The following is a 10,773-nucleotide window of genomic DNA, read 5'->3' on the forward strand; positions in this document are numbered from 1 at the left end:
AAACATAAATTAAGCAAACGTGAGTACAAATGTACCCAACAAGACTTACATCAGAACTATCTACATATGCATCAGTATCAACAAAGGGGGTGGTGGAGTTTGACTGCAGCAAGCCAGCTTTGACTTGGTGGCTATCCTGTACTACGATTGCATGTAACTCTTTTGAGGTGGCGCACACGAGTCCACATATTCACCATATCAATACACCACTATGGATCCGCTCCCGTCTGCCCACGAGAAGGCCATCCATAGCACTCACGCTTATCTTGCGCATTTTAGAGTATCCACTTTCACTTGTCTATGAACTGTACAGGCAACCTAGAAGTCCTTTACGTGGACGCGGTTGTAGATGACGTTAACCCTGCAGGGGTGTACTTCTTCACACACGCTCTCGCCACTTACCACCATGTACACGTCGTGTATCACGGCAACCTTCAAGTGGAAGCCTGGCGAGGGAGTCGGCCACGACTGACTAACCACACAAGTCTCTAGTCCCGGTTTATCGCCTATTCGGGTTCCATCCGCAAGGAGATCCGGCCGGGGTGTCGCTCACAGCCCCAAATGATGTGAGCAGGGTTCCCAAGCCCACCAAACGGGCGACGTTTGGTATACCGTGCCACTGCACCTAGTCTGTCCCAAGCCCACCTGTACCGGGTGCCACTTGGTAGACTACTAGCACTACCTACAAACACCAGAAACTAGTTGCAACTCCTGGACAGAGATCAGGTTGATTAATAAGACGAGAGGGGCCGAGTTACCGGAACCCAATGTGTGGTAGTAGCTGTTCATGGATCACAAACACAGACTGAGGACGGTTTCAATGAGACAACCCACCATGTACTCCTACATGGCCTCTCACCGCTACCTTTACCAAATCGTGTTCACACACTTAGCTCTCAACAGTAGGACATGTTCACAACTTTCCAATTCACCCCCGATGAATCAGACCTGACACAACTCTGAGCAATAGCAGGCATGACAAATAAGCATGAATGAGTAGGCACATCAGGGCTCAAACAAATCCTACTCATGCTAGTGGGTTTCATCTATTTACTGTGGCAATGACAGGTCATGCACAGGAAAGGGGTTCAACTACCGCAGCATGTAACAGTTGAATCATTGTTGTCTAATGCAGTAAAAGAGATCAGGAGCGAGAGAGTGGGACTATATCGGAATGAACAAGGGGGTTTTTCTTGCTTGGCACTTCCGAAGATAGTATAGCTCTTCATCGGTGTCATCGAACTCATCGCCGGAACAACGTCTACTGAGAGGCGAGAAACACCGGCAACAGAGAAAGAACATAATCAATGCAATGCAACAATATGATGCATGATCATGACATGGCAATATGCTGTGGTTTGGGCTAATGCAACAGAAAGTCATTTTAATTGAAGTGGAATTCAAAACTACATCAAATTCCAACTCCAAACCTATTATGAAATTTGCCCTAATCATGTTTCATCCTAAACAATGAGGTTAACTTGCTCAAACATGCATGAAAACAGCATAAATGGATAGATTGGATTTTTCTGATAATTTTTCATAGATAAATTATTTCATTTGGAGTTACAGTTTAATTACTATGAATTTTTGAAGTTTAGGACAATTTCTGGAATTTCCTGGATTAAATTAAATCTAGAAAATAGCTTATTGCATTAGCACTGCGTCATGATGACGTCAGTAGGTCAACAGGGCCGGTCCAGGTCAAACCTGACCTGTGGGACCCGCCTTTTAGTGACTCAGGGCTAATCCTATTTTAGTTAAACCAATACTAGGTAATTAGCAGGGGCTGGCCCCACATGTCAAAGACCCAGGGAGGTCAAACCCCTGGTCAACAAGGCCTAACATGCTGGCGGCTCGTCGCCGGCGATGATAGAGATGGCGGGGCGGCTTAGAAATGATGCTCCGACGAGCAAAACGGCGGCGGAGAGCACCTACGTGACCAGCACGTTGCAGCGGATCTAAAGGAGGCAGCGACAGTTGCCGGGGTGCAGTGTAGCCGCAGCGGCGACGGGCGCAGCGGCGGCCGGAGTTCAGCCGTGAACGGGGAGGCGGTTCTGGCGCACAGAGGGACGAGCGAGTGTGTGCGTTCGGCTCGTGGGAGCGTGCTGAGCACGACGACAAGCTCGAACGCGAGCTTTGCTAGCTCTGTCCACGGCGGCCTCATGACTGGCGGCGAGCACAACTTGGCTTCGGTGCATCTATGGCTAGAGCGCGAAAACGAAGCGGGAAGGAGAGGGGAATCGACCGGAGGCTCACAGCGCATCGTTTAGAGATTTCATCGGGCTCGGGGAGGCGTCGGAGGCGACGTACGGGCGGCGGCGATCTCCGGTGGCCGATGAGGGAAACGGGGGTGTTGGCAGCGTCCAGGGGCTTCCGGCGTCGTGAGGATCGATGAGGAGGAAGAGGGCATCAGGGCGGAGCTCATAGACTACTCGGGGTGTCGTCGGGATGGCGGTGGCCGCGGTGGTGGTCGTCGGCGCGCTGCGAGGCGCTCGGCAGCAGCGGGAGAAGGAGAGCAGAGGAGAAGAGAGGCACGGGAGAGGACGAGGCGGTCCAGGGGAAAACGTGGCGTCGTCCAGGGTGTCCAGGGAGAAGCGGCAAGCAGGAGGTAGCCGGGGCGCATGGCCGCGCGCGCCGGGCGCGTGCCCCTGTCCTCCTGGCGTGAGGAAGGGGACGACTGGCACTGGCCAGTCGGCTTGGCCGGCCTGCTGGGCCAGAACAGCTGGGCCGCCAGGTAAGACTCTTTTTTTCATTTCTGTTTTCTGTTTTGCATTTCTGTTATTTGTTTTGATTTAGTTTTAAGCACTAAACCATTTTGCCTTCTTCTTATAATTTTGCAGGCTCTAAAAGGATTATTCCAAAGCCCCTCACAATTTCTCAGAATTATTGGACACATATTCAATATATAGCAAATATAAATCCAATGCAAATAGTTATTCCATTAGCTTCAAATGCCCAAAACAAATATTTATGAGCTCCTAAAAATATTGGTTTGAATTTTACCTCTGGCCAATATTTTTAGAGAGAAACATGAACATTTTTTTGGACCTATTTGAAACAATTTTTATCTTGGTCATTTTCAGAAATGATTTCTGAGGCTTTCACATGTCCCCATTTCAAATTCATTGAAATTTAAACATGATGCACACATGACTAGCTAGCCCAGAGCAAACCAGAACTAGGGATGTGACACATTTTGAACTTCTTCAAAATCTTATCAAGGTATGTGCTTTGTGAAAGTCCTATCAAGCGTCTTGATCTATCTCTATAGATCTTGATGCCCAATATGAAAGCAGCTTCTCCTAGGTCCTTCATTGAAAAACTCTTGTTAAAATATTCCTTCACGTGCTCCAAAAGTTTTATATTGTTTCCAATCAGCAATATGTCATGCACATATAATACTAGAAATGCCATAGAGCTCCCACTCACTTTCTTGTAAATACAAGCTTCTCCATAAACTTGTGTGAACCCAACCGCTTTGATCACCTCATCAAAGCGAATATTCCAACTCCGAGATGCTTGCACCAGCCCATAAATGGATCGCTGGATCTTGCACACTTTGTCAGCATTCTTTGGATTGACAAAAACTTCTGGTTGCATCATATACAACTCTTCCTTAAGGAAACTGTTAAGGAACGCTGTTTTGACATCCATCTGCCAGATTTCATAATCGAAAAATGCAGCTATTGCCAACATGATTTTGACGGATTTAAGTATCGCTACGGGTGAGAAAGTCTCATCGTAGTCAACTCCTTGAACTTGTGAAAACCCATTTGCCACAAGTCGAGCTTTGTAGACAATGATATTACCGTCCGCGTCTGTCTTCTTCTTGAAGATCCATTTATTCTGAATGGCCTTTCGCTCTTCAGGTAATACTTCCAAACTCCATACTTTGTTTTCATACATGTATCCCATCTCAGATTTCATGGACTCTAACCATTTGTCGGAATTCGGGCCTACCAACGCTTGTCCATAGCTCGTAGGTTCATCGTTGTTGTTGTCCAACAACATGACCTCCAAGACTGGGTTACTGTACCACTCAGGAGTAGTACGTATCCTTGTCGACCTACGAGGTTCGATAGTAACTTGATCTGAAACTTCATGATCACTATCATTAGCTTCCTCTTCAACTGACGTAGGTGTCACATAAACATCTTTCTACGCTGCACTACTCACTGGTTGAAGTAAAGGTTCAACAACCTCATCAAGTTCTATCTTCCTCCCACTCAATTCTTCCGAGAGAAACTCTTTCTCGAGAAAGGACCCATTCTTAGCGACAAACACTTTGCCCTCGGATCTGAGATAGAAGGTATACCCAATCGTCTCCTTTGGGTATCCTATGAAGACACATTTGTCCGCTTTGGGTTCGAGCTTTTCCAGCTGAAGCCTTTTGACATAAGCATCGCAGCACCAAACCTTAAGGAATGACAGCTTAGGTTTCTTGCCAAACCACAGTTCATACGGTGTCGTCTCTACAGACTTAGATGGTGCCCTATTTAAAGTGAATGCAGATGTCTCTAATGCATAACCCCAAAACAAGAGTGGAAGATCGGAAAAGGACATCATAGAACGCACCATATCTAATAAGGTATGATTACGACGTTCGGACACACCATTACACTGTGGTGTTCCAGGTGGCGTCAAATGTGAAACAATTCCACATCGTCTTAAGTGTTTACCAAATTCATAACTCAGATACTCTCCCCCTCGATCAGATCGTAGGAACTTGATCTTCTTGTTACGATGATTCTCAACTTCACTCTGGAAGTGCTTGAACTTTTCAAATGGTTCAAACTAATGCTTCATGAAATAAATATACCCATATCTACTTAAATCATCGGTGAAGGTGAGAAAGTAACAATAGCCACCGCGCGCGTCAACACTCATCGGACTGCACACATCAGTATGTATGATTTCCAACAAGTCACTTGCCCGTTCCATTGTTCCGAAAAATGGGGTCTTGGTCATCTTGCCCATGAGGCATGGTTCGCATGTGTCAAGTGATTCAAAATCAAGTGACTCCAAAAGCCCATCAGCATGGAGTTTCTTCATGCGCTTAACACCAATATGACCTAAGTGCCAGTGCCACAAGAAAGTGGTACTATCATTATCAACTCTACATCTTTTGGCATCAATGTTATGAACATGTGTATCATCACTATCGAGATTTAATAAGAATAAACCCCTAACAATGGGTGCATGACCATAAAAGATATTACCCATATAAATAGAACAACCATTATTCTCTGATTTAAATGAGTAACCGTCTCGCATTCAACAACATCCAGATATAATGTTCATGCTCAGCGTAGGCACTAAATAACAATTATTCAGGTTCATCACTAATCCTGATGGTAATCGAAGAGCGAGTGTGCCGACCGCGATCACATCATCCTTGGATCCATTTCCCACGCACATCGTCACTTCGTCCTTCGCCAGCCTTCGGCTATTCCCTAGTTCCTACTTCGACTTGCAAATGTGAGCAACCGAGATTGTATCAAATACCCAGGCACTACAACGAGAGTTCGTAAGGTACACATCAATAACATGTATATCATATATACCTTTGTTGACGTTGGCCCCCTTCTTGTCAGCCAGATATTTGGGGCAGTTCCCTTGCAATAGAAGCACTCAGTCTCCGGCTTGGGTCCAGCCTTGAGTTTCTTCATGGGAGGAGCAACTGCTTTGCCACCTTTCTTGAAGTTTCCCTTCTTTCCCTTTCCTTTCTTGAAACTAGTGGTTTTATTCACCATCAACACTTGATGCTCCTTCTGGATGCCTGACTCAGTGACTTTCAGCACCGCGAACAGCTCAGAGACTGACTTGTTCATCCCTTGCATGTTATAGTTCAACACGAAGCTCTTGTAGCTAGGTGGTAGCGATTGAAGAACTCTGTGACTGCCTCTGGCGGGAACTCAACTCCCAACTCAGCCAGACGGTTGTAGTACCCGGACATTCTGAGTATGTGCTCACTGACAGACCCGTTCTCCTCCATCTTGCAGGCATAGAACTTATCGGAGGTCTCATACCTCTTGATCTGGGCATTCTTCTCAAATATAAACTTCAACTCCTAGAACATCTCATATGCTCCATGACGTTCAAAACGCCTTTGAAGTCCTGACTCTAAGCCATACAGCATGGCGAACTGAACTGTTGAGTAGTCATCAACACGCGACTGCCAGGCGTTCACAACGTCCACAGTTGCTGGAGGGGGTGGCGCACCAAGCGGTCCATCAAGAACATAAGCCTTTTGTGCAGCCGTGAGGATAATCCTCATATTACGGGCCCAGTCCACAAAGTTACTTCCATCATCTTTCATCTTAGCTTTGTCTAGGAACGCATTGAAATTCAGGGGAGCTACTATGCGAGCCATTGATCTACAACATAAATTTGCAAATGCAACTTTAGACTATTGTTCATGATAATGAGTTCAATTAATCATATTACCTAAGAACTCCCACTCAAATTGACATCCCTCCGGTCGTCCGAGTGTAACACAATCCAAATTCACCAACCCAAGTCCGATCATCACGTGAGAAGAGGTAGTTTCAATGGTGAACATCTCCATGTTGATCATATCTACTATATGACTCATGTTCGACCTTTCGGTCTCGTGTGTTCCGAGGCCATGTCTGTACATTCTAGGCTCATCAAGTTTAACCCAAGTGTTCCGCATGTGCAACACTGGCTTGCACCCGTTGTATGTTAATGTAGGGTCTATCACACCCGATCATCATGTGGTGCTTCGAAACGATGAACTTTTGAACGGTGCACACTTGGGGACAACACAATTTTATCTTGAATTTTAGTGAGGGATCACCTTATAATGCTACCGTCGTCCTAAGCAAAATAAGATGCATAAAAGGATTAACATCACATGAAATTCATAAGTGACATGATATGGCCATCAACTTGTGCTTTTGATCTCCATCTCCAAAGCACCGGCATGATCTCCATCGTCACCGGCATGACACCATGATCTCCATCATCGTGCCGCCATCAGGGTTGTCACACCAACCATGCTTCTACTACTATGGCTGCCGCTTAGCGATAAAGTAAAGCCTTACATAGCGCTTAATGATTGACACGCATGTCATACAATAATTAAAGACAACCCTATGGCTCGTGCCGGTTGCCGTATACATCGACATGCAAGTCGTGATAAACTATTACAACACATGATCATCTCATACATCAAATATATCTCATCATGTCTTTGGCCATATCATATCACAACATACCCTGCAAAAACAAGTTAGACGTCCTCTAATTGTTGTTGCATGTTTTACGTGGCTGCTATGAGTATCTAGCAAGAACGATTCTTACCTATGCAAAGCCATAACGGTGATATGCAAGTTGCTATTTAACCTACTACAAGGACCGCCTTTGTCGACTCCGATTCAACTAAGTAAGGTGGGAGAGACAGACAATCGCCAGCCATCTTTATGCAACAAAGTCACATGTCAGTCGATGGAACCAGACTCATGTACATGGACATGTAAAGTTGGTCCGGGCTGCTTCATCCCACAATACCGTCGAATCAAGAAAAGACCAAGGAAGGAAGCAATCTGAATATCAATGCCCACAAACTCCTTTGTGTTCTACTCATGATGTCATCTACCCATAGACCTAGCTCATGATGCCGTTGTTGGGGAACGTTGCATGGCGAACAAAATTTTTCCTACGCTCACCAAGATCAATCTAGGAGATGAACATCTACGAGAGGAGAGATTGCATCTACATACCCTTGTAGATCGCTAAACGGAAGCGTTAAGAAATGCAGTTGATGTAGTCGAACGTCTTCGCGATCCAATCACGATCCATCCCGCGAACTCCCGATCCAAGTGCCGAACGGACGACACCTCTGTGTTCTACACACGTACGGCTTGATGACACCTTCACCTCCTCGATCCAGCGAGCGATGATGAAGTAGTAGCTCGAGTCCTCCGACAACATGACGGTGTGGTGGCGGTGGTGATGGTGGAATCCCAGCAGAGCTTCGCTAAGCACTACAGAGAGGAAGAGGGCTACGAGGGAGAGGGAGGGCAGCGCCGTGAAATAGATGGGTCCGGCTGCCCTACCTCTACCCCTCTATATATAGGGGGAAGGGGGAGGAGGAGGCGCCTTAGGGTTTCCCCTAGGGGGGGTCGGCGGCCACAAGGGCAACCCTAGATGGGTTTTTGGTGGGCCCCCTAGGTGCCTTGCCCTCCAAGCCAGGGGGAGGCAGCCCTAGGGGCCCCACCTCCTCTGGTTATGTGGGAAGGGGTGAGGGGGGCGCACAACCCCTTAGTGGGCTGGTGTGCCCCCTCCTCTAGGCCCATGAGGCCCCCCAACACTTGTCGGGGCCTCCCAAAACCCCTTTCGGTCCTCCTGGTCACAACCCAGTGCCTCTGAAACACTTTCGGACTCCGATACCCTTCATCCTATGTATCAATCTTCACCTCCGGATCATTCCGGAGTTTCTCGTCATGTCCGGGATCTCATCCGGGACTCCGAACAACCTTCGGTAACCACCATAATGACTCAACTATACTTATATCATCACCAAACATTAAGTGTGTAGACCCTGCGGGTTCGAGAACTGTGCAGACATGACCGAGACACCTCTAAGATCAACAACCAATAGCAGGACCTAGATGCCCATATTGGTTCCTACATATTCTACGAAGATCTTATCGGTCGATCCTCGATGTCAAGGATTCAGCAAATCCCGTATGCAATTCCCTTTGTATATCGGTATGTTACTTGCCCAAGATTCGGTCGTCGGTATCTCCGTACCCAGTTCCATCTCGTTACGGGCAAGTCTCTTTACTCGTTCCTTAATACAAGATCCCGTGGCTAACTCTTTAGTCACATTGCTTGCAAGCTTGTTGTGATGTTGTATTACCGAGTGGGCCCTGAGATACCTCTCCGTCATACGGAGTGACAAATCCCAGCCTTGATCCATGCCAACTCAACAGACACCCTCGGAGATACCTGTAGAGCACCTTTATAGTCACCCAGTTAGGTTGCGACGTTTGGTACACACAAGGTACTCCTCCGGTGTTAGTGAGTTGCATGATCTCATGGTCATAGGAATATATACTTGACATGCAGAAAATAATAGCAACAAACTTGACATGATCATATGCTATGTTCACAGTTTGGGTCTTGTCCATCACATCATTCTCCCAATGACGTAATCCCGTTGTCAAATGACAACTCATGTCTATGGCTAGGAAACCACAGCCATCTTTGATCAACGAGCTAGTCCGGTAGAGGCTCACTAGGGACATGTCATTGTCTATGTATCCACACATGTATTTGAGTTTCCGGTCAATACAATTATAACATGGACAATAAACGATTATCATGAACAAGGAAATATAATAATAACCAATTTATTATTGCCTCTAGGGCATATTTCCAACAAGTCCTTCGTGGGCGATGGCCATGGTGGGATAGATAAGGTTGCTTTTTCGTGGACCCTTCGTGGGTGGAGCCCTCTGTGGACTTGCGCAACCGTTACCCTTCGTGGGTTGAAGTCTCCATCAACGTGGACGTACGATAGCACCAACTATCGGAACCACACCAAAAATCTCCGCATCTCCATTGTGTTTGCAAACTCCAATCCCATCCCTTTACTTTCTTGCAACTTGCATGCTTTACTCTTTCCGCTGCATATACTCTTGTCATGCTTGCTTGAAATGTATTGTGAATGCTTAAACTTGTGCTAAAACTCCACCTTAACTTGAATAACTTAAAAATTGCCACTTTTACTTGTTGGGGTTCTAAGCACCCCCGTCTAGACCCCTCTTCTCGATCCTTTCATCATCCATTGAGCTGGAGCGCCTAACCATGCAAAGCTCATAGGCCTCCATCTCTAGATCCTGCTCCACATTGAGCCGCGGGGCCATCAGCAGAGGACAAACCGGCGGCATCGCCCTAGCTGATAGAGGGGGCGGCGGGGGTGGTGGTGTAGGCAGTCTGGGAGGTGCAACCTGCCCGCGCCTGTTAGTCGCGCCCACGCCCGAGCCGGACGCCGAACACCGCGCCACCTTGGCCGCCGCCTCCCGCCTGAGCTCTTCCTCCGACGACGGGCTGCGAAGCCGCTTGCAGTCCTTGGAGCCATGCCCGACGAGCCCACAACGGATGCACACGATGTCCCTGTGGAAGTGCCCTTTCTCCAAGCATCGGAAGCACTTGTCTCTCATGTCCGATGAGATCTCTCTGCGGGCAGGGGAGGGGGACGCACCAGCTGTCGTCATCGCCACCGCCGACAGCTCCCACCCATTCCGGCACTTTCGGAGGGTCTTCTTCGTAGCCGGCGTAGGTTGCCACGGCTCTAGGCGCCTGCAGGAGTTCACCTCCGCACCAGGGGCCGGCGGCTCCTCCTCTAGATCTCGAGCGGCCAACCGCTCCGAGCCCGAGGAGATGCCCAGGCCAGAGACCACCAGGCACTCCCACCCTTGAGGGAGCGACGAATTGATGGAGCAGGGGCTGTCCGCCATGACCTACGAAGAGGGCGACGGGCGGGACGAAGCAGGGGACGCAGTTGATGAGAGCGTCACCGGCAAAAGGGGGGTGACAAGAAAGAGTTGGGTGGCCGCCGGAGCTGAAGTGGCCTACGGCGGGAAGGTGGATGTCGGCGTCGGAGCGACGCGCGGCGGGGGCTCTCTTTCTCTCTCTCACGCGCACCACGGGAACTCACAAAATCCCAGCAAGCTAAACCATTAGGGTTGATCTGGTGACCTGCGCTAGAGAGCTAAAACCGTTCTGATAGAAAATCTC

The sequence above is a fragment of the Aegilops tauschii genome, chromosome 7 (genome assembly GCF_002575655.3).
Source record: "Aegilops tauschii subsp. strangulata cultivar AL8/78 chromosome 7, Aet v6.0, whole genome shotgun sequence".
Lineage (NCBI taxonomy): Eukaryota > Viridiplantae > Streptophyta > Magnoliopsida > Poales > Poaceae > Aegilops > Aegilops tauschii.